This window comes from Sciurus carolinensis, chromosome 8 (assembly GCF_902686445.1).
Source record: "Sciurus carolinensis chromosome 8, mSciCar1.2, whole genome shotgun sequence".
NCBI classification, from domain to species: Eukaryota; Metazoa; Chordata; class Mammalia; order Rodentia; family Sciuridae; genus Sciurus; species Sciurus carolinensis.
The window spans coordinates 87,218,137-87,243,525 of record NC_062220.1 but is presented as its reverse complement, the minus strand read 5'-3'; the positions used below and the strand labels follow the sequence as shown (position 1 = coordinate 87,243,525).

The 25,389-nt window shown below is 40.7% G+C and overlaps 1 protein-coding gene and 1 non-coding gene across 2 annotated transcripts in view; both read left to right on the top strand.

The window, feature by feature from the left end:
- The window catches only part of Jazf1 (JAZF zinc finger 1), a 331,859-nt gene that overhangs the window by 38,887 nt on the left and 267,583 nt on the right, over positions 1-25,389 (top strand). The window lies entirely within an intron of this gene.
- LOC124992086 (U6 spliceosomal RNA) lies at positions 21,116-21,218 on the top strand. Its single transcript, XR_007110081.1, has one exon. It is a non-coding gene; the product is annotated as a U6 spliceosomal RNA (small nuclear RNA).

Sequence of the window (25,389 nt, the reverse complement as noted above, 5' to 3'; positions counted from 1 at the left end):
CAATTCCCACGTGGACATTGCCAGATTACCTCTACGTTATTCAGTGTATGGTACACATTATCACTGGCTGTTTGTGCCATGATGTGAAAGGTATTGGAAAGCTCCAACAGAACTTGCCGAAGGGCTGGATATTAAAAGCCCCCATGGGACATTTAGGGGTACACATTCTCTTCTCATTCCAGATCTGCTGAGTCAGAATCCCAGTGGGGATTGGGGTGAGGGTGGGATGTGCATGTTTCCTGGATGCAATAAAAACCCCTGTTATGGGTATTTTTGTCTCTAGGAGCTTGCATTGTGTTTTTTTTTTTTTTTTTTTTTTTTTTTTTTTTTTTTTGCGGTACTGGGGATCAAACTCAGGACCTTGTGCTTGTAAGGCATGCACTCTACCAGCTGAGCTATCTCCCTAGCCCTTGCATTGTGTTTTGAAACCTCAGTCACTGGGTTCTTGGCCTGTGTTCTGGACAACTAGGACCTGTGACTTCATTCAGCCTTTGCAGGAGCTGGAGTCCCTTGTGGACTTCCCTTAAGAGTAAGCACTTCTGCAATCCTTTCTGTTCTCGCTCCTCCACCTCCTTCCCTTTCTAAAAGGTACCATGCCCTCTTCCCACATCCCCAACACCACATTCTCATCTTGACTAGTTATATCTGCAGTGACTCTATTTTCAAATAAAGTACATCCTGAGGTACTGAGGGCCAGGATTTCACCATACAGGCTTTGGGGAGAGAGTGCAGTGCATGATTCTGTTTCCTGGCTTCTTCCTGGTTTACAGAGGAGAAAGAGGAGAAGGAATTGGCCCCAGTAAGGACCTCAGTTTTCCCTTGAGAGATTTGGCCACTTCACAGACCAGACAGTTGATGGTCCTTCAGGTACAGGGAACCTAACAGAAGCATATGAAATTCATATTTTGTGACAGAATAGAAACCAGATTTAGGTGTCACTGTAAGCATTTGGGAAATTTGTCTCTGGTAGTGAAGCAGGAAGTCTCAGGACAAGGTCCTGAGAGGCCTTAGAGCTGGGCACCCGGGTAGTAACTCAGCCCTTCCACTTCAGGTCTCCCTGACCTAGTTAATTGGTCAGCTACTAATTCCTTCACCCCTGTGTGTTGGACAGTCTCCAAACAACGTTCCTGTTCAGTGTGTGACTCATTGGAGCCTCCAGCTAGCCCTCGGAGGTAGGAAGCGTAGATGCCTCTATTTTATTGATATGAAGATGGAGGACAAATTCCCATAGCTCACAGTGGTAAGTCTGGGACCTGAGCCGGGGTGACCAACGACTTCTAATTCAGTGCCCCTGTACTCACTGTCCAGTTTCCTTCAGGCACCGCCGTTCTTTGCAGGTGCGTACTTAGCACAGTAGTGAGACCCGGGACCCTTTGGAGAAGATGGGAGGCAAATATTCTTCAGAGACTGAGTGTGGATCAGAAGCCTAGTAAGATTTACACATCAGATTTCTTTTTTTCTCTTTGAAAGGTGTCTCTAGTCTAATCTGAAAAGCTTGTCATGCCTGTCAAAAGAAGCTGGCGACAGGTGAACAGCAAAGCATTCTGAGAATGAGAATAAAAGGGTTTTGTTCAGGAAGGAAGGCATAGCAACTTAGTAATTACTGTTGAAACAGTCACAGCAATGCTGAGGCTTCTCCATAATTTAATCTAACTTAGTACTAACTGCCTCCTCCCTAGTGGCAATACATAAATTAATTAATAGTAGGTTGGATTGAAAACTGTGTCTTTATATTTAGGCCATTATTAACTTGTTCTCTGTGTCTTTCTTACTTGATTGAGTCTGTTTGTAGAATCCTAGAAATGAGGGTAGTTTCTGGCTCTTATTTCCATGATGACTTCTACCAGCCTCTGCATTTTGAAACAATTAGCTATTTTATCTGCATTGTATTTTCTTCTTGTAGTAAACACTTAAGCCTCATGGAGAGGTTATACCTACTTGCTTTTTAGCAGGAATTAAGCATACTTCTGGAATATGGATCTCTTCGTATCTTTCTCCTGAGAGGCAGTTAGCAGAGGATAGTAGTTAAGAATAGGGGCTCTGAGTGAGATTACCTGGAACTGTACCCTGGCTGTACTATGTGTGCCTGGGCAAGGTGTGTAAACTGCCTATGTCTCAGCTTTCCTATTGGGACAATGAATAATAAATATATCTATCCATAGGGTTGCCATCACAATTGTTTGTCAGCTTTCTGTTACTATAACTAAATACCTGGGAAAATCAACTTTAAATAAGAAAAGGTTTATTTTGGCTCATGTTTCAGATATTTCAGTCTGTGGTGGCTTGGACTTGTTGCTTTGAGCCTGAGGCAGCACAGTAAATGATGGAAATGTACAACAGAGGAGATCTATTCACCTCATGAAGGCTGGGAAGCAAAGAGACGGGAATAGGCCAGGGTCCCACTATTCTCTTCCAGGGCACACCCCCCAGTGACCTGACTTCCTTCCACTTGGCCCCACCTTTTAAAGGTTCCACCACTTCCTAAAAGCACCACAGGCTGTGGGACCAAACCTTCAACACATGAGTCTTTAGGGGACATTCCAGTTCCAAACAGTAATAACAATTAAATGAGGTAATAAGTGGAAAGTTCTTAGAAATGTGTCAAATATGTTCTAGTATCAGACCAATGTTGGTTGACACTAATAATAGTATGCCCTCAGGCTCTCAGTGGCTCTTCATTCCCAAGGTATTAGCGTAATGTTCTCTTGCTTCTCACTAAATAACTCCCATCTGCCAGATGGTCACACAGGATCCAAGTTGGCCATCCTGAGTTCTGGCTGCACAGCAGACACCATTCATGAGGTGACCACTGAGAAACAGCATGGTCGGAGAGGGGAGTGCCCCACCTCCCCGGAAAGCTTTGCCATCTCTGTTCTGGGAACACACACTCATTGATGACACACCATTCATCCAATAGCTCCCCACTTAGGAGGAGAGAAAGATTTGCAAGAAAGTGCTTATGAAGCCTGTGGCAAATGCCATTAAGGAGACTGAAGGAATGGGGAAGGGCATTCTGGTTTGCTGTGGATCACCTGTCCCACATGGATTCCATCCTTCTCATTTGGAAATGCCTCAGGCTTCTGAAGGGTGACTTGTGGTGGGAGACAGAACCATCAGCAGGGCAGAGAAATCTGGCCACAAAGAATATCCCATGTTTCAGTCCTCAGTTGGCCTCCTCTGTCCTGTGACCTGCCCCGTCTCCTTACTTGTGGTATAGCTGTAAGTGTGGCACTCTAAGACACAAATTGAAGCTTGTCCCAGCTCTGCTTAACACCTTTAGAAGTGTCTCCTTATCCTCAGGAACTTCCCAAACCCATGAGGCCTTGCAGCTCAGTGGTTCACTGAGGCTTTGGAGTGGGATGTCCTGAGCTCAAGGCCCAGCCCCACCACCTTAACTGCTCAGCAAGTTCCTGTAAGTCATTGTCCTTCCTGTGCCTTAGCTGCCACCTGGAAGATGGTATCTAGATGCCTAACTCTTGGATTGTTGGGCAACAAACTTTTTGCACAAAGCCTGGCATGGGGCAAGCACTCAGCATTAGCAGGTGCTATCCTTACAGACTTCTGGTGGAAAGGCCATCCTGTCCTCCAGTTCCTAACTCACCTGCTCATCTGCTTCTGCCAGTTCCCTTGTGGCTTCTCTGGGTACCCTTCCCGACTAGCCTGCTGTCCTCCTAGGCTGGGTTCAGACATGCCCCTTGTGTTTGAACAATTGATACTTGGGTCAGAATTGGGTCTTGTCATGCAGTATTTTGATTACTATTCCCATGAGTCTTTCTCATGCAAACTCCATGAGGACAAGGCCTCAGTTATTCATCTCTGAAATTCTCCCATGTTGAGTATGCAGTAAGTACCCATGAAACATTGGTGGATTTAACTGTGCAATCATATCATGTATTCAGTTTATTACTTAGGTAGCCCAGAGCAGCCCCACCTGAACTGAGGTGTGATTTCTACTAGTTTAAACATGTCACGTTTCTATACTCATCCTGCTTGGATCCAGGTGATATCCTTCTTTGTACCTTCTCAAGGGAGGTTAACTTTCCATTTAAGAGAGCATCAGAGCAAGAAAATGTCATATGGTAAATGAGATTATTTTGTTAGAAAAACTAATTTTGAATCCCAGGTCTACCACTTATCTTTAGCTATTACTACCTTAAAAAGTAACTTAAACTCTGTCTCAGTTTCTTCATCTATAAAATAGGGAAAATGTACCTTCTTCTTAGAGTTGTCAGGGTTGCATGAGATCAAAAGTACAAAACACTCAGCTCAACATTGACACGAGGGGCTGGGGTTGTGACTCAGTGGTGGAGCACTTCCCTAGCATGCGCGAGGCCCTGGGTCCAATCCTCAGCACCACATAAAAAATGAAATAAAGGTATTATGTCCACTACAACCCCCCCAAATATATATATATATATATATATATATATATATAAATTAAAAAAAAAAAACATCGACACGAAGTGAATATTCAGTAATTAGTACCTGCTGGGATTCTGCTCATTGTTGTTATGTTTTTGGCTTCCATAGCAGCACTGTAGATTGGCAGTGCTATCCATACATTTTGGAAATATGAGATTTTTTTTTTCCTAAGATGAAATAGGGAGACAGAGAAAGGTATTTGTACAGCTTCTAGTCTCAGCAACTTGCAGAAACTTACTTCATCATGAAGAGTGGCTTAAAACAAGAGAACCAGTAGAATAGCACAAGATGTTATACAGGAAGAGGACTAGAGATGAATCAGTAGATAACCTCCTTCTACCTAGATGCATAGTTAAAAACAGAGAAATTTATGTCGGTGCCACCTACTTCGCCAGAATACCACCAACTTGTTTATAAGGATTTTGTTCTTAGTGTTGCTGTAAATGTCACTTTACCTTGCCCTGAAATGAGTTTTTAAGAGGCATTTTATAGTTCATGCTCTTCACTATTGATCAGATTTGAAAAGTAATTGCTTCTCTTGAAGCTGTCTTTTGCCCTTGAAAACATCTCTTCCATGTTCTTGCAAAACAGGGCCTCAAAATGCCGTCCCCAGATGTCCGTGTGTGTGGGGGGGGGGACGTTGATCAGATAAGATTTTGGCAGAAAGTCCTGAGTAAAGCTATTTTGCTATAAACCCAGGCCAGTTCTTATTAAAATAGCCAAAGAACATGTGTTTGTTAGAGTGGCAGGATGCTGTTTGCTCTTACTAGCAATTAACTGATAGAAGAACAATTGTAAAACTTGTAACATGTAGCAACCCCTACAGATTCAACAATATATTTTGTGCTGCAGGGTGACAGCTCTGTCTCGCATCTGCCTTTTAGTTAATGTTTGTAGTAGCAACACAGCTCTGTTGTTAGGTATGAGGCCTGTTGAGGAGAAAGAGCTCTTCAGTTTTGGGGAATACAAACTTTGGTTGTAGAAGTTTCCACATTTAAATACCCATGTTTAATTTTCACTCAAACCTTTGTGCAGATGTGTGCAGTGTAATATATGCATGTTTATGTTTAAAATAGTCTTTTTGATCAATAACAAATTAACATGTTACTATATAAGGAAAAAATTGCTTCCTCTTTGTTAGCCAGTTAATGCTTCTTAAACAGCTCATCCTTTGAGTCATTGCAAGTAATAGTGGAAATATCTTTCATGTGTTCATTTGAAGTTTATGGAGCACCTGAGAGGTAGGAGGAATCAGACCTGAATCTCACCTCTTTAGGAACTTAGGACTCCAAGAGAGATAATATAAATATGAGGAATATAAATAACTATAGTACAAAGCAGATTATAAATGATAGTATAAAAAGTATTGGACAATATACTGTAGGCATTATGAGGCTATATACACTTAGTTTTTTATCTTCTTATATCCTTGGGATTTCTTCTACCATGATGCCCATATTGTTAATATAGGGTCTTGTTTTTAAACTAATTAAAAGCAACTCTTTTGGGTGTAAATACAATAAATAAATGTAGACCTGGCTCTCACTGGTGCTTTTCAGAAATCAGGGTCCTATCATATTTCTTCAGTAGAGGACAAAAATACTGGTGAATTTGAAACAGCAATACAGTCCCAGCTCTGGATAGTGGAACCATAACCATCTAGTTACAGATTTTTATTGGCTGTGCCTTTGTGCTACTCATAATGGAAAAGTCCCCAAGTTAAAAATAAAAAAATAGCCATGCCCATGGTTATTCAGATTCTTTTTCAAACCAATGGTGTTGATGAAGTGCTCAGGAGTGACCAGGCTGCTCAGAGCATAGGGCAGGCGGTAGCAACCAAGAGACCACCCTGCTTTCATCACATTCGGGTTTTAGTGAGGAAAGTGGATGAGGCACTAGTAATTAAGTAGATGAACAAGATAATATTTCTGATAGGCCTTGCAGAGCCCAGAAGGAAATAAAATATGTATTGGGACAGTGTGTGGGTTTTCAGAGTGGCTAGTGGGATCAGGGTTGGCGAAGGCCCATATGAAGAGGTGAAGTTTATGCTGAGGCCAGAGCAATGTGAATGAAGAACTCTCTAGGAGAAGACTGTTCTAGGCAGAGGAAGCAGGAAGTGCAAAGGACTGCAGGTAGGAACGAGTTGGTTGCTCAAGAAACAGAGGAGGATCCCGTGGCTGGGACGCTGTGAGTGGGACCATTGGGAGGTTGGAGGGAGCTGGGGTCCTAGAGGACACCAACAGGGAGACATGACAGCAGACAGGCTCCTGGGCTTACTCGAAATGCCACCTATGTTGAGTTGAAGCTCAGTTCTAGCTTTCATAATAGGTTGAAATCTGGGTCTTGAAAGCAGATGACTGATAGGTAAAGGAGGAAGAAGATAAATTAGAATTTCTGTTTTCTTTCTTGTGTCCTCCTGGCATATTTTAAAAATAAACACAATTTCCACAATTCATGTTGTTCTCTCTCTTTACACCCCTTTATCTAGGCCATAAGTAGACTTAGGATTCTTTGATTTTTTTCCGAGTTCATTATGGTGCTTCTTCCCTGCTATATCCCCGTATTACTCCATTTCCTAAATTAAAACTTGTCTTCCTTCCCCTTTAGACATTCTCAATCAAAACTCTCACTTCTTCAAGGCAGCCAAGTATAGCTAGTGGCAGGAAAGTAAATCTAATTCATAGGTTGAATAACTGGTCCGATCTGGTCCACACAGAGAATTATTTGCATTTTTTGAAGAGTGTTTGTTAAGCCCAATGAATCTTATGTTTTAATGAGTAAAGTAGTAAAATAAGGATGCATAAACATTTGAGAGGTCTGGAGGATGCTCTTTTTTGGAAAGGCAAGGACTGGGGAGTGTGCTTGGTGGTTAAAGCTATGTCTGCTTTTATGGCTGCTTCCTTTCCTTCACTCACAGATTCTCTCAAAAGTTCTGGATACATCCAGAAAGATTCTTCTGTCACTGCTGCCACAGAACCGGGAGTTTCATAGTTGAGAATGGTGGGAAGGGCCAGAGAGAAGATGGGGTGAGGGTGGGAGACAGTGGTAGATCACTTGTTTGTCAACTGAGTATCTGCAAGTTGAGAGAGTGAACTATATTTGGGTATCTCATTTGGAAAATTTCACCTGCAGTTGGAGGATTTGAAAAAATTGATTACGATTGCCCTTTCTTCCACGTCTATGTTTAATTTCCACTCTGTTTATGCATGTGGATGCAGGGCAATTCCGAATAATGGTAATGATGAAGGGTCATCATTACACAGAAGATCATTCTGTGCTCCTAATTAAAATTACAGCTGGAAATTGCTTCCTTATGTGTAACTCAAATTGCCTTTGCAATAATTTCACTTTATATAACTTCTAGTTAATCCTCTCCTTACCACCCTTAAGAATCCTTCCCTGTCCTTGAAGTTGACTCCTTTGAAATCTTTATGAGCAGTCCTGGTTTCCCCTAAGCTATGGGTATCCTGATACTTTGTTCCCACAAGTCTTTAAGCTTCTAAGCAAAACAGTCTTTGCTCCTTTTTCTCCCTCTGCACTTTTAATGAGTTCTAGTTCTGGAACGGACTTGATTTCATGTTGTGGTCAATATAAATTAGCTGAGCCTTGCCTCATTCTCCCTAATGAATTCATGGCTAACTGTCTTTCAGGCCAAGACTGCCACGTACTGCTTACCCTAATTAGTATTCTCTAATGGTAATCAAGTGACCAATAACTCACGTGTTTTCAAAATGAGCACTTATTACATTCCATTTCATCAGTTATAGTAGGAAAATTACATGTAATGATATTCTCCATGGGATTCAAGTAAAGAAAGGCTTTAGCCAAGAAACATCTGATCATAGGGGCAGTGTGATCAAAGGTTTGTTTGTTTTTTTAAATCGATACTTTATGTGGTCAGTCTCTATCCCATATGTTTCAGGTTTGATAGTTTAATACAATAAATTTGAAGATTTGTGGATTGATAGTTTCCATTCCATCAAAGTTTACGAATCACATCTTAAAGTACATAGAAAGAACTGTTCTGTTGATTTTCCTACGGCAGAGGAAACTTTTGAGAAAGAATGTCCATGACAAAGGGACAGCCCAGTTTTTCAACCCAGAGGTTAGAAAAATCAGACAATATTCAACTGTCTAATAGAGTAGTAACAAGACTCTATGCAAATTGTAGGATAGTGCTCTGGGATAAGCCCTGAAGATTTGTGGTTGTGTTGAGAAATGCTTATTTTGGTCTTTTGTTGAATGAATGAAAGAATGTTGTTTATAGAACTTTGTCATACATTCAAAGACTAGGTTATAGGGGCCAAATGTCTGTCTGTTTTGCTTGTTGTTTGTAGGAAGACAAGAAGGAAAAAGAGATGATACTTACAATGTTAAGGATATTTTTAAATTCTTCAGTCATCTAGTGCATATTGTGGTTTTACTTATACAAGGAGAGAAGTTTGCAGTGAAATAAAGTGGGGAAGAGACTGGGACTCTTTCGTTTTCTTCACCTTGGGTAATAGGGATAGAGTTCTTTGTGTATATTCAGGTAGACTGATTAGATAAGTATTTTTTGCTGAAGTGATGGGTAACAATTTAAGAGTTTTCTGTCTCTGAATGTATGGATCACTGACATGCAGTTCAATTATGTACTGGAGGTTCTCAGTCTTACTGAAACTAACAAGCAGTTTTTGTGTCAAGAATAATTGAGAGCTAGGCATGTAGCTCAGGGATAGAATGAATGCCTACCAAGCGCAAAGCCCTGGGTGATAGGTTAGTGCATCTTAAAATACTGTATAAGTTCAGGTAACTTAACCGGAATTTCTGACATGAGACCTGAAAGTCTTTGTTTCTAAAAAATTCACCAGGTAAGGGAGATGCTAAGCCCACTTTGGAACCATGCCCCATCACTCTCAGAGAATTATTATTCACATAGAATTTCCCAGAATACATAACTTGACTACTCATGGCAGTGAGGGATCCCTGGGTCCAATTGTAAAGCAGTCTGCAGGCCAAATATTGAAAGGTTCAGTGAATCTCTGTTCTTTGACTAACATGCATACATTTGGTGTTCTTTCCAATCCTTGGCGTTCAGGGAATTGAGGAGTACTGTGGTGACAGAAGACTAAGGAGTGGTAAGTGAGCCTCATTTCCAGAGAGAGAGAGCTACTAGCCAGTCCTGTTAACAATGGAGACTGCATTTGAGTATTCGTAAGACTTTACGTCTATACCTACTTGGCCCTCAGAAAACCCTTAGTAAATAAGCACAGATTTTATTTATTAGCATCTTTGTTTTGCAGACGAGGAAACTGAAACATAGAAGAATTAAGTGACTTTGCTTACATTCACATGACAACCAAGTGTTGAAGGGGTTGCAAGTTATTCGATACTAGGCCTTGCTGGCCAGTGTGAACGTGGGTAGTCATAGAAACTCACATTCTTCGTGCCTCACTTATAAAAATACAAGAATTCAGTTCTCAGGTTATATGATTAGTGTATTCTGTGAAATGCATTTATTTTTGACCACTTCCTGTTTGAAGAGAATTAGTTTATAGACTCTCAGGGCATATTAAAAAAAGAAAAAAAAAAAGAAACTGGGGTAGGAGCAAGTCTCAGTTTCATTCCAGTAGAGTCTTGGGTTCCCTCTCAATTTAATGAGAAAAATCCTGGTCTAATAGGTTTCATTAATGTGAATACTTATGTTAGTATATTGTATATGTGTCTAGAGGCCTTAAGTAATGTTCATGCATTCACTAAAATGAGCTAATGAACTAGTAAAAGTTACTAATAAACTCTGCATCAATACTAAAGGACTTTAATCAAAACTAAGATTTTTTAGCATACTCATACAAATGACACAAATATTTGTACTATATACTTACCAAATAAACAGACTTTTAATTCCTTGTTTGTTTGTTAATCTCTTAGGACTAGAGTTAGTGTTTAGGCATTCTGTTGTTTTTTATCTAAAAGAATCAAGGAATGGTGGAAAGATGTTGGTAATGCTAGATGTAAGAAAACTGTAACACAATAAGTACTACACTCTGATCACACCCTAAAAAAAATGTGTGTGTATGCATGAGTGTGTATGTGTTATGTAAAGAGCCAGCACATTATCTGAAAGAATATAATGTACCAAGAATATAATGCAGCAATTAGATTGTGAGATCACAGTTATTGTAAACTTTTCTCTTTCACTTTTCTTAATTTTTTACAATATTTAAGTATAACCTGTTTTAAAAAAAGCTACTAAAAATTAATTTAAATACACATTCTAACTTTATCTTAGCTGGGCACAGTGGTGTACATCTGTAATCCCAGCAGCTCCGGAGGTTGAGGCAGGAGGATTGCAAGTTCAAAGCCAGCTTCAGTAAAAGTGTGGGGCTAAGCATCTCAGTGAGACCCTGACTCTAAATAAAATACAAAATAGGACTGGGAATGTGGCTCAGTAGTCAGGTGCCCCTGAGTTCAATCCCCAGTACCACCCCCTCCCCCCAAAAAAAACTTTATCTTAAATACTTTAGCATACATTTGGAGAAAAGGGAACTTGTAGTTCATTTGCTATAGTATTGCTTTATTTATTAAACTAAAAAAGTCCTCTTTCATTAATCCTTACTAAAACTCTTAAAAACTAGAGAAATGACCATGTTGGTAATTTAAATACTAACCTCTATATCAAAGTCTCCTGGGCATGCTTATTTAGCTGAGTGGTATCGCACTCCCTAGCATATGGAAAGCCCTGGGTTTGTTTTGCGGTACTGGGATAGAGAGAGAGAGAGAGGGAGAAAGAGAATGAAAAGATCCCCAACTCACAACAATTGAATCAAAATGTGTGGTGATGCAGCTCTGAAATCTGCACTTTTATTAGTCATTGCAAGTGATTCTCTTGTGTAATTAAATTTGATCATAGGTTTCTGGTTTCTTCACATGTGGTTATCTTATAACCATTAAAGCATCTTCTAGATTTTTTTATCTTTGATTTGGAAAATTTGTGATAACTGTATGTGTGCTTAACATTCACACTATTGTCAGTAACACTGAAAGATTAAATGAGTCCCTAATTTTCCCCAAAATATGAGAAGTAAAGGGAGTCATCCGTTCAGTAAATATTTGAAGGGTATTTACAGAGAGTCCCACTTTTTGGGTCTGATCTTCTGTCCACCCCAGGGAGCTCCTGTCCACTAAGATGGATTCCTGAAGATGTTGGCCAGGAAGGCTGAAGGAAGACAATCTAACATGAGGACAGAGAACTCGGTGATTCGCTTCAAAGCTTCTCTCAGAACTACTCCAAACTGGAGTCTCCTAAAGAATTATTTTTTCGTTTTACTTCTCTTGAAACAATCCATTATCTTCAGAAATCAGTAAATCAGCATCTTGTGTTCTGAATGATTGCATTCTTTTGAAAAAGTCATTGTGTCAGGGAATTCACACAATTACTGTGTTTATTTTGAATGTGTGCCACCATATGGAAGGTACAGTCCAGCTATCTTGAGTTTCCTGTTGACTGAAATAATTTGCAGCAAGTCGGTACTAAGTATAAACTCAGAGGCACATCATCTTGCTGAGCTGGCCTAGAACTTAGTGTGCATCAGAAGCACCTGGAGGGCTTGTTAAAACACAGCTTGCTATGTCCACTGCCAGATTTCGAATTCTTTAAGTCTAGAGAAGGGCCTGTGAATATGCATTTCTAATAAGTCCTAGGTGTTGCAGATGCTGCTGGGCCAGGAACCACACTTTGAGATTGACTGGTGACCAGGACTCCAGTCAAATGTACAATCTGTTTGATTTTTTTTTTCAGTTGTAGGTGGACACAATACTTTTATTTTATTTATTTATATGTGGTGCTGAGGATCAAACCCAGTGCCTCACACATGCTAGGTGAGCACGCTACCGCTGAGCCACAACCCCAGCCCCAATCTGTTTGATATTTAACTCATAATGTAATATGGCCTCTGATTTGATGCTACTCTTTCTGATTAAGTGGAAGCCAGGTTTTCCTTCTTTTGATTGCTTGCCACTTTGATGAAACAAAACAATGCCATTTTTTTCTTTTTAGACCTCTAGGCTAATTGACGCGTCAGTGACATTCTTTCTCTGAGGGTAAACGTGAATTAAGGCTAGCCTGGTGAGATGTTTGTGTCCTCCAGTCAGGTATCACAGTGCCCCTTACAAAGTTTACCATTGTCACCATTCTTAATTCAAGGAAATCTACTTCACTAGATAGACTAGGTTCCACAGGTAAGCTAAGGTACTACCTGTTGCTCTCATGGACGTTTAATAATAATGCTTAAAGCCTAAGTCCTGACTTACGGGGATGGAGTGGCGGGCTCTGGAACCAGGATCTCATTTGCCCTTAGCCCAGCACTCACAAGGTGAGTTTAGGGATCTTAGGCGTGCTTTGCAACTGCCTGTCGACTCTGTTAATTCCAGGCAAAAGCAGACGTCAGAACTTTCTGGAATATATGTCCTGAGTTGCTGACCACTGCCTGAAATATCCCAGAGCCACAGTTGAGTGTTTGGAACAAACTGTTCATTGATTCTCCATCCTTTGGAGACTCACAGGCAGAGGATTTTGGCCAGAAAAATCATTCGACCTCTTTTAGAAGACATCAGTTCAAGAATGTACTTTAAATTGACTTGGTAGTTTTTCCAGGGGCGGGCGGAGGGGTTTTACTAAGGGCACTGGGTCTTGACCTGCAGAGGAAAGGACTTCTAGGGTTCAGTGCACTGACCCTCTCTTCCTTCCTGCCTCATGTGGCACACTTCCACCCTGGCGTCCTGCACTACCCCTCTAACGTGGCTGTAGAGACAGTGGTGTCCTTGAAATACCATAAGGCAGAGGCACAGTCTTAGTGGAGGTGGTCTTAGAACTTTTCTCAAAGCTGCCTTTCTCACATCATCACCTTTGCTACCTGAAATGTTACTAGTTTTGTTATTTATTTATACATTTGTCTACCTCCTGCTGGAGGAGGGTGAGAACAGGGATGTTTTCTTACTCTGTGTCTCCAGCACCTAGATCATTGCCTGGTAAATAGTAACTAACAAACCCTTGTTGCAGGAGCAATTGAGTGTGGCCAGCTCATTGCTTTCGCTTGAAGTGGGCTGCTACTGGGATAACATTGGTGGCCAATGGCTACTTTTGATGGGTTACACCCTTCCCACATCTTGGCGCTTCTTGGTGTCACCACTGACTTGGAGCATGCTACTCTTGAACCATAGAAAAGGCTGGAGTTCTGCTGAGGAAGACTGCCTTATTTGGTGGAAATTTGCTTGAGTTCCACTCCTTTGGAGTCACTCAAAGTCCTGGTTCTGTCTACAAAATCACAATGATATCAACCGTGGTCTCGTGCCAGCAAGCCCCTTGCATCCGTAGATTGAATTTTGAACTGAAAGCATCATCCACCTGTCATTTAGCACTGAGAGAAATCACTGAGGCCCAGCAGTGTCACTTGGCTAGCGGTCTAGTACTGACACTGGAGTGAGGGCAGTGCTGAGGCAGGACAGGGAGGACAGGTGAAGGAGGGTGGCAGAAGAGATTGGTCACTGGGCAGCTTGAGGTCCTTCCAAGGGGAGAGCCTCACCTCTGGTGATTGGAACACCAGAATGATGTTAATCAGGGGATTTTTTTTTGTATCAGCATTGTCAACATTTACATTCACTTTACACATTTCATTTGCATCTGAAAAGACCAACTATAATCAACATTTAAGGGATAACACTCAAATTTGCATCTGATTGAGCAGACATGTTAAGTAATTTTAGTCTGGCTGTTGCTAGGAAACCAATTAATAATGCTCCACATTTCATTAAAAACTGGCTTCTATCTTTGCTTTCATTTAACTTCACAATTCAACTGCTTATGCTGTACTTTCTCTCCCTCGGTAAATTGTGACAGATAAATTATCGTTTTACTAAATTTATTTCTGTGATTACAATTGTTAGTCATATCTGTCAATACAACTTCAACGCGTTTTTATGCTTTAGGGTACAAAACTGAATTTTAACTGTTAATCTTTTATTCCTTCTTTTATAGCTTATGAAACTGTATTTTTGTGAAGACCTTCCAAATTGTGGGTTAACAAAAAAAAAAAAATTTAAAGCTATCTTCCCTGTTCCATAATTACACCTTCTCAGTGTAGTGACTAATAATTAGAATATTAGGTCCTATTCAGAAAGCGACAGCCATCTGATTAAGCATTCAGCTGCATTTTGTTTCCGCCTTTCCATGGTTTGCAGCTAGACCAGGTTCTGTCCTTTATGCAGGGCAATTAAAATTTTTTATGACTTTGGATGATGGACTCCTGCTCTTTTGAAAACACATTTTTAGCTTTCTGTAGCATCTTGGAGCCAATCCACTGGGCAGTTGCGTTGAGACAGCAATGGCATCATGCGGTTCATCATTTCCTTGTATTGATCTGGTCAGAATGCTCATTAAAAAGCAAAATGAGTTTCATTCACATCTGTTTCACGGCATTTCACTTTATTTGGTTGATACACACAATGTATCTGGTTCTTCACTTCAGGTGAAAAGGAAAAGCTAGCACTGGGGAGAAGAGGGCATCTATGACTGAAAAGCCAATCCCTTAAGAAAGGCTCGGCACTGTTAGTTGGTAAAGCTGCTGTAACACAGTATTCGAACTGGTTGTCTTATCATCAAACTGATTCCTTCCAGAACAAATGTCCAAGAGTAAGCACTGGCAGGGCTGGTCTTCTCAGAGACCTCTCTCCTCGGCTTGCAGGTGACCCCTTCTCTCTGTGTCTGCACATGGTGTGGCCTCAGTATGCACAGTCTAGTGTTTCACTGAGTCATTGTCTCCTCTAGTGACAATCAGTTGAGTAAGGGCCCACCCTTATTTCCTTGTTTTGACCTAATTGCCTCTTTAAAGGGCCCTGTCTCTAAATAGACAAGTTCTGAGATATTGGGGTTAGGATGCCAGCATATGCATTTGGGAGGACACTGTTGGTCTGTGACAGGCACATCACATGTTGCTGATTTGATTTGGTTCTTATTCAGCAGTCAGAACACTGAAACATCAGCCAGAAAGGGACACAGGAAGTGGGGTTCTTCAGTTATGAATTTTCTGGTTAGATCAGAGTTGATCACAAACACTCAATGAATGCTACTAGTATCTGCCCTCCCCTGCCTTATTTTGATTATTATTTCAACCTTTTTGGACCTATCTAAGGCCACTTTTTTCTAACCTTAGTCACTTATCTGAGGATCGTAAGATTTCTTATTTTCACTCGTCCATCATTACTAGATAATTGGTATACAAGATAGGCAATAGGAATAAATGCCCTTTTCCCTTTATAAATGAATTTGGGAAAGTGTTTGGGCTCTAATGTGGCTGTCAGGGGCTAGGTGTTTGGGGTAGGTACACAAATGGCAGCTGAAATATATTAACACAAGATACCATAGAAGAGGTCCTTCATCCATTCAGCTAATACTGACTGTCTACTGTATGCCACTGTGCTAGGCACTTTATGGAACTTATAATCTAATGGGGAAATAGACCTTAATCAAATATATCATCATTCTACCTGTATAGCTGTGAGACATTCAGGAGAGGAGAGACATATGATGCTAAGGTATATGCAGTTGGTGCTGTGGTCTTGAGAGTGGTCAGAGTTGGAATATAGGCAGGGACATCTCCTGAGAGCTTGTGCAAAGTTCTAGAGACAGAAAAAAGCTTAACACAGAAGAAACTGAAGAAAGGGCAGCCTGGTGAGAAGAGATAGAGGGCAGGTGTGGAGGTAAATGCATCTAGAACATCTTCTGGGAAGATGGTCATTTGGAAAAGGCTTCTGTATTTTAAAGGATAATATAACTCATTTCTTCTTTTCTCTGAAGAGAAAGAGGGAAATTTTTAGATAGGATATCAGTAACTTAATATGTCCAGGAATAGTTCTGAAATGTCACTTACATGAAGGAACCCATCATTCCAGTAATGGAACTTTGCACTTCACTGGGTTTAGCTAACTGGGAATTTGAAATAAATTTGCCATATTGAGATAGCACCTGCCTACAACCTGTGTAGGGACTCTTAACATAGAGTGTGAAGCGAATGAACAAATGAATGCTGTCACTGCATGGGTAGTGTTGCTGGAGGATTGCTCCAGGATTGACCCAAACTTAGGCTCAGTCACACAGTCGTGCTTCTGCTCAGATCTAGTGTGCTGATGGGAAGATGGACTGCATTGACACTTGGTCTGAGCTGGTTCCCACCCTGTTCCCTCCTTCTTGGCACACCTGGGAAGAAACCCTTTAAATCCTCCTCACTGGCCCAACCTCACTGGAGTTGCCTGAACCAGTCCCACCCTCAGCAGGGGAGACCCAAATTGCTGCAGCCGTTGGTCTGGGTCAGCAGTTACTGTCAGGCTGACCCAGGTCACTGTGGCCGAGTTCTTCAGGGTTCAGATAATCACATGAGCTTCACAGCAGAGCATGTTTCTGGACAGGGTGGGCTGCCAGGAGCAGGTGGAAGATGTCCTGTCCTCAAGGGAGAATGGGGAGGGAAAAGCTGGAACTGTATGTCAGGAGCACATCAAGGGGACTCTGGCAGAATGTGTGCCCTATGGAAGGGCTCCCATGTCATTTGGTTTGGGCTCAGGCATGCTTTACTTCCTTCTCCCATGAAGTGATAATCAGATAGAAGATTTAAATTTGGATAGAATGCTTTTATTTCCCCCTTGCTTTCCATAATTCGCTTAACTGAACAATGCTATTTGCTTGCTGCTGCTAGGTAGAAAGTCTCTGTTTCAAAGGTTTTCATAAATACAAAGAATATTCTTGATCTTAAAGACTTTTCTTTCCATTGAATATGGGCACTGAACCATCGTCTAGGTTTGAAGGTGACTTGGGAGAGACTACTTCAACAGCTTCCAAGGTTCGTAGGCTCAACTCTGCCAAGACTAAGACACTCAGGGTGATTATCAGTTGAGGGCACAGACACATGTGAGAACAGAACAGCTAATCTAAAGAGCACCTGAAGGTGATGGATGGTCAGGGCAATAACTTTTGCCCAATTAGAGCTGTTCTTCTGGACCCCACAGAGAAATGTATAAGCATGGGACATTCTTATCTACATTGGCCACATGTGCACGATTATGCCTCTGTTAATTTTTTTTTTTTTTTTTTTTTTTGTTTTTTTTTTTTAGCTCAAGCAAAGGTCTTTAACTTTAGGAAATTCAGGAAACATTATTAATCAACCAATTGCCATTTCAGTGAGCACAAGGGGTGGAATGAAAACATGGTCACACAGTCTCCCCTTGAGTTTCATATGAATCATGGGGAGGAAATCACAGGGATAACAGAAAATGTAGCTTATGATAAAATCTTGATATTATACAACCATGCTACATCTCACAGTGCTGTATGTGACTTTTGGATGTTACCAGCTGTTCCAAATCACACTTCTCATAGGGTTATTCTTATTTTGCACTTCTAGGTATTTTTCAATTGCATTTCCCTTTTACCTGGGTGCTTCCTGTTTCCCTCTTCAGAGAGGCCGTTGGCTTCCAGCATGGATGGCTTACTGGCCAGAGTCGGGGTAGAGTATTGATATGGCAAGATAAGAAAGTCCCGAATTTCATGGGGCAGGGAATAGAGTGGGAGCATGGTAGTTTAGCATTCAAAAAATGTATGTGTTTAGGGTTTTTTTTTTTAAATACCTGGGATTGAACCCAGGGGCACTTAACTATTGAGCCATAGCCCAAACCCTTTTTTTTATATTTATATTTATATTTAGAGACAGGGTCTTGCTGAGTAGCTAAGGGTCTTGCTAAATTGCTGAGGCTGGCTTTGGCACTGGGAATATAGGCGTCCACCACTGTGTGGGGCTTAGGGTTTAGTTTGCCAGCGTCTTTGAAGTCTCAGGCAACTTCAGGGAGCTGAGGTTGGAAGAGGCAGCGGGGGTAGGACGCTGCTTAGCTAGGCATCATCTGGACAGGAGCTCTGAGCAATTCATCATACAGCTTGAAATCATGCACGTGAACTCTGGAGATGGAGTAGGGGAACAGGTACTGCCTTGCTGCTGGTGGTTTAGATATCTTGCCCTTTGGGACAAAGGAAGATGCCTGCCAGTTCGCCGTTCATATTTATTTTTTTTAATGTTTTCTTAGATGTTGATAGACCTTTATTTCAGTCATATTATTTATATGTGGTGCTGAGGATCAACCCAGTGCCTCACACATGCTCGGCAAGTGCTCTCTCTACCACTGATCCCATACCCCAGCCCTGTTCATATTTAATTCACTCCTTTTCAGCACTAGATATTATTAACCTTTCTATATCTCTAGTTGCTCAGGCAATAAGATGAATTTGATGAACTGGGACAGAGGTTTCCTTTGGCTCTGTGGTTATAGAATTTTAGGAAGAGTGAAAAAGAGAACAAGTATCCTCAAAGACCTCTAACTACAGAGTTTCATTGAACCCATGAAATGTAAAAAACTAACCAACCAACCTAACAAACTGTAAGCACTTTTTAAAAATTGGTTATTAGTTATACATGATAGTAGAATGTATCTTGACATTATATACATATGAAGTATAATTTCTCATTCTTCTGCTTGTACATGATGTAGAATTACATTGTGTAATCATATATGCACATAGGATAGTAATGTCTGATTCATTCTACTATCTTTCCTATTTCCATTCCCCCTCCCTTCCCTTCATTCACCTTTGTCTAATCCAAAGTACTTTTGCTCTTCACTACTCCCCCACCCACTTATTGTGCGTTAACATGTGCATAACAGAGAAAACATTCGACCTTTGGTTTTTTGGGGATTAGCTTATTTCACTTAGCACGATATTCTCCAGTTTCATCCATTTACTGGCAAATGCCATAATTTCATTTTTCCTTTATGACTGAGTAATATTCCACGTGTATATATACCGCATTTTCTTTTCCATTCATCTGTTGAAGGACACCTAGGTTGGTTCCACAGTTTAGCTATTATGAATTGAGCTGCTATAAACATTGATGAAGTGCTATTGCAAGACAGGAAGAGACCGATGACCCTTCCTCTAACTGTGGGTGTCAAGAAGAGTCTCTGTGCTGGTTGGAGGGTTTGGGCTACATGTTTCAGGATGGCGGGATTTAGAGGGGTGAGGACAGGAAAGGGTGTCAGAGTGGGCAGGTGAGGGAAGGTCAAAGGTGGGATGAACAGAAAAGATGACATGTATCTGGGTCACTACTGAATTCAACACATGATAGGGGCTTATTGAATATATAAATGCATCAGAATATAACTGCTGATACAGATGTGTGTAGAAATGGTCCCTCACAATTATGTAGGGACTGGCAGTGAGGGGCAGGGAAAAACAGGTTCAGACAAGATGAAGCAGGGGTTTGGTCTATTCATTGATGTGTCTCAATTGCCTAGAATGGTGTCTGGAATAGAGCAGGTACTCAAGAAATATTTGTTGAATGAATGAAATAAGTAATGGCATGATCTCAGGGTGTCATATAAGTAATAGGGAAGCCATCAAACTTTTTTTTGTTGTGTGGTACGGGTATTGAACCCAGGACCTTGTGCATACAAGGCAAGCGCTCTACCATCTGAGCTATATCCCCAACCCTCAAACATTTTTGAGAAAGTACCATCTAGGAAGGGTGCATAGCAGGTGCATGGGGAATGAACTGTCAGAGAGCATGAGGAGATAAGAAAACAGGTAAGAGATTATGAAGTAGGTGGCAGGGTCATGAGAGGGTCTGAAACCAGTGAGTGCTACTGGAGACAGAAGGAAAAGCAGGATGGCGGTGGCACAAAGACTTGGTGAGTGGTTATCATGGGATGTCAAGGAAGGCTTGAGTCAGAAATGCCCGAAGTCTAAGGTGTTAAGGAATCCGGGCAAGTTGGAAAATGATAATATTATTGCCATAGATGGGGATACAAAGCATGGTGTTTTGTTGTTGGAGAGGAGGGGCAGTGGGCATTAATGGCTAGTTTTAGATACTTAGGTGTGACATAAGGGTGAATTACCTGCAGTGGGCACTTGCAAGCTAAAAAGGGATTGAAATTCAGGAGTGAGATCAGGGGTGTAGAGCAGGTTTCTGAGGGTTTTCCACAGGTGGTCTTGGGAAGCAGCAGCTTCTTGGCAGGTGGGGAGGCAGGGCAGTGCCCCAGGAGTACCATAGCCACTGCCTCTTGGTTCACAGTGCTCTTGGCTGCCACTTCAGTCTGTTTCTTTGAGAAACATCCCAGAGATCTTAGAAGCTGTGCTTTGTTCATGTCTGGGAACCTCTACTCCATGGAATTCTCCTTGCCCCTACCCCTGCCTTCTTCCCCATATTTCCTTTATTTCTTATGTAGGATCATTTTGTTTTCAGTGTTGCCAGCTGGCACTAATAGTCCCATTGGAAAATTTCCAATTCGTATCTAATGAACATCCCCTGTAGGAACTGATCCCCTTACTATCCTTGGAGGATATGCTTGTGCTCATAACCTGTGTGTAAATCTCTCTTAGAAAGGAATCTAGGATAACTAATTTTATAACCTCCAATGACAAGGTAATGTGTTACAATATAGACTGAAACCTGGAGGATGCTGAGATAGGACATAAGAATCAGTATTGGAGTAGAAGGGCCTTCGCCATAGGATACCACACCTTTCCCATTTTTACTTTTAAAATTCCAGTTCATGAGAAACTTTTGAGTGGAAATAACTGGAATGTCGAACCCTTGCTTTAAAACATAGCAGTTTTTGCTTGCTTTGGCAGCATACATGCTAAAGTGAGAACTGTGCAGAGAAGATGAGCATGGCCCCTGTGCCAGGATGACACGCCAGTTCACAAAGCATTCCATATTTTTATTTATTTTTATGAAAACTCGAAAAATCATTTTTCACTTTCCAGCTGAGATGGATCATTTTCAGATTCAACTTCCTGTTTTCCCCTCCTTTCTTTCTGTGTCCTCATTCTTTCGAATACCACACTGGTGATCTATAAAATGAACTTGAGTAAACCAGAATCCTGTCATCAGTGAGAGTTTTGCCAGACTTACATCGTGTTATATTGCTTCCCTTTTAAACAAATCATGAAAAATAATTTAGTGACCTCCAGACCACAATCTTCTGAAGGGCAATTTGTGTCTGTCTTTCTCTTCAAGTCAGGCATCTGCTTAAAAGATATTGACCAAGATATGATGGATGCCATTTCAAAAATTGGACAGTTCCCATAAATAATGAGCAGCATAAATTGTATTTATCTCCATAGTGTCTGGAGAATTAGATCCATGATTTTATAAAAGTCCAGATTGAAGTTTACAAAAATAGAATAGTAGTATAAAAAATTGTGTTTCTGATGGGATAATGATGAAATTTTTGTATGTGGAATTGGACCAAGTGGGTAGCTATTCAGAGAAATATGAGGTTGATTCCATATTTCATACTGTTTAAATATACTGCAACTTGATCAATTAATTTTATACAATGACCAGTATGATATACAAAAGAATTATTAAAGAAAAAAAAAAAAAAGGAGGGAGAAATCAAGAAGACAGATTTGCAAACGTCTGGTCTACCTCAGTTGCAAAAAATGAAGATTGATGTGTGTGAGTGTGTGTGTGTGCGCGTGTGTGCATGTTGCTGGGGATCAAACCTAGGACCTCATGCATGCTAGGCATGCACTCAAATATTGAGCTGAAAATTGATATTTTTAATAAGGATTTCAAGATATAAATATGTATTCATATCTGCTTAAATTCATAAGGGAACTAGAAGAAAACATGGGTGAAATCCTTTATAACATTAAAGAAAGGCTTATTAATTGTAACTCAAAAAGCAGAAATAATAAGATAAAAAATGAAAAGTTTGGCTAAATTCAAATAAAACATTTTTTACTTGATTTAAAAAAATAGCAATCATAAAAAAACTGCACAGTTTGATCTGTTTATATGAAGAGCTCCTATAGATTAGGATAAATTATATTATATTAATATAGATTAAAGTAAAAAAAATTAGAGACCAATAGAAACATAAGCAAAGAACAAGAGCAGATTATTCATATAATTTTAAAAAAATGCATTGTCTAAACCTAAGAAAAGTTGTTTTCCCTCACACAGAATAAGAGAAATGCAAATTTAAACTATGCTGAAGAGCCACTTTTCATTTTATCAGATTGACAAAAATTCTAAAGTGTGACAGTTTCATGTTATTGAGCAGGTGTGGGAAAATTGGCGCAGTACTTCTCAGAAGAGCCCAAAATGGCACAACCCTTGTGAGGGCCAGTTTGGAAGTATCTATTGAGATTACAGATGCAATTACCCTTTGACCCAGCAATCTGGCACTGGCAATTTTTTCTGAGATACATCTGAATACATACAAAGTGACGTACATAGGAGGTGTTCCATTAGGCCATTGTTTGTATTAGGAAAGGTTGGAAACAATTCAAGTACCCATTAAAAGACCGGTTAAATAATTGCGATCCATCCATACAATGGAATATTGTGTGGCATTTGAAAGGGGAACATGGAAACTGTTTATACACTGATATGGAAAGATCTCCAAGATTAAATGAAAAAAGCAAGGTATCAAGCAAAATATGTAGTATGCTACCTTTTAGAAAAGGGACAAAATTTGCTTGTGTATGAAGACACTTTGAAGGATAAACACAAGAGGATCTCAGTAAAAGTGATTACCCCCAGTAGGTGTGTGGAGATGGCGTGGCTAGGGACGTGGAGGACAGAAGCAGGCTAGGAGCAACACTGTTCATTGTACTCTGTTGTATTATTTTTTTGAGCTTTATAAGTTGTTACCTATTCAAAACAAGTTTTTGCAGTTACACGTTTCTAAAATTGCATTTCAGTGGTAGTTTAACATATCCAGTGGCCAGAAAGATCTGCCCAGAGCCTAATCATCTCATGTTTGGACAGTTGGCTGCAGACTCCTAAGTGGGTCTGATGTTTGGTGCATCTACAGCTGTGCTGTCCAGGATGGTAACCACTGGCTATATCTGACTTTTGAGCACTTGAAATGTGGCTAGTCCAAATTTTTGGAGATGTACTACCAGTGTGCCTGATTCAGAAAACTTGGTATGGGAAAAAATGTAAATTACTTCATTCATAACTTCAAAGATATTGATTACATGTTGAATGATAATAGTTTGGATTTGGGGGCTTAAATATATTATTAAATTAATTTCATTTGTTTTTTTCTACCTTAAATGTGGCCTCTAGAAAATTTAAAATTACTTATGTGGCTTGTCTTCATGACTCACATTTTATTTCTTTTGCACAGAAGTGATGTAGACTCCTGCCATGCTTAGCATGTCTGTCAGAATTAATAGTAATAATAATAATAAAATACAGCCTAAACAGGTCGCTTTAACACCCTACCCCATCCCTGGCTTCTAGATGCCTGAGAGACCTTTCTTATAGTCTGAGATCCTCCTTTATCCATCCCCACCTCCCCACGAGTACAAACACTGCTTCTCTTTACTCCTTGGACTGCAGGCCACTTTATAAATTTGAGTTTTTGAGCATTCCCTTCTGTTGGGAATGACACTTCTCTATTTCATCGCCTTGGAAACTCCTACACATCCTGTAAGCCCCGTTTGTGGGGCTCCTTCTTTGAAGAAGCTTCTCTAGTTCCCCTATCCTGTTTTCTTTTTCCTCTTTTTCTTTTTCTTATTCCCTCTCTCTTTATTTTTGATTATTTACTGATACCGATGTAAATAATCTCTACAGTGTCACTTGGAAAATGAAGTTGGTTATACTTTGCCCAGTATGCCTGGCTGGTACTTCTGTTTGGTCTGTGTATTCAGGAAAGCAGGCTGGAACTAGTAGGTTTTCCTTGGTTAAGGATAGACCTCTCTGGAATGTTCTAGCTTTACACAAGCCAGCCTCCCTAGGAGCAGGAGATAACAACCTGCTGAGATGTCAGCAGCACCAAAGCCGCAGTGACTTCTGGTTTCCAGGGCTGTGTTCAGACTGGAAGATGAGAGGTATTTTGAGTTCAGTCCAGAGAGCAGAATTCTCCAGGCTGGCCGGGTGCCCATGTTTCCAGAAGGTAAAGGTGGCAGGTGGTTGCCAGAAGGTTGAAAGCATAGGTGGATGCTGGCCAGCTACAGGAAGTCCACAAGCTGGAATAATGAAGTTCTTCACGGGCTTGACTGGGCTCTCACCTCAGTGACCATCTCTGTGGAAAGTTGTTCCTGCTTTTTAACCTTCCCATTGTCCTTTTCTTCTGCTTTTTGGAATTTCAGTTTTTGATCAAAACAGAATAGAATGTGTAACTAGAATATCCAAATCTGTGGACCAAAGAAAGGAAAGTTGGAATTTTGCAAGAAACTTCCCTCTTTAGCTAAGTAAACTAAAAGAGCTCATATTTACTCCCAGATTTTAGAAGCATCGTTAACTACCATTTGGAATCTGTTTATTTCATATATGATGATCCAATTACTTTTATTAGGCAAAGCTTCTTATGGGGTTCTCATAGTCAGCCGAATAAGGAACTCTTTCTATAGCAAAACTTTGAGAACTAGTAGTATAGTAGAAAGTTCTAGAAAAGTTGATCTGAAGCTAGGACTGCCACTGACCTAGTGGTGTGAGCTTCAGAGAGTTGCTTCATTTCTCTAAACCTCAGCATTCAGGCAAATGGGGTTATAAACACATCCTAGGGTATGAGCATTACAAGTGGTGAATGGGCATAGGTCTCTGGTCCATGATAGGTTTTGTAAATAGGGTTCAGAGCTTCAAAATGAATATAGATTTTCTTTTGCAGCTGCCTGGTGTAGAATCACCAGAAGAGCATACCCAAGGCCAGAGAGGGGTGTGTCCTTTCATATAAGTGACAGACTGCTGGATTTGCTCTTCAGTAGCCATTGTTGGTGACTGTTGGGATGAGCCTCATAGTCATCCCAAGGAGGCCAGAAGGGTGCCAGGATGCGTGGACTGGAGAACCTGCTTTGTCGTGGTTAGTTCCACGAGGGGGTTCCCTCTGCCTCCTTGATCCTGTTGTAAATGGAAGGCAGTGATCATTTCT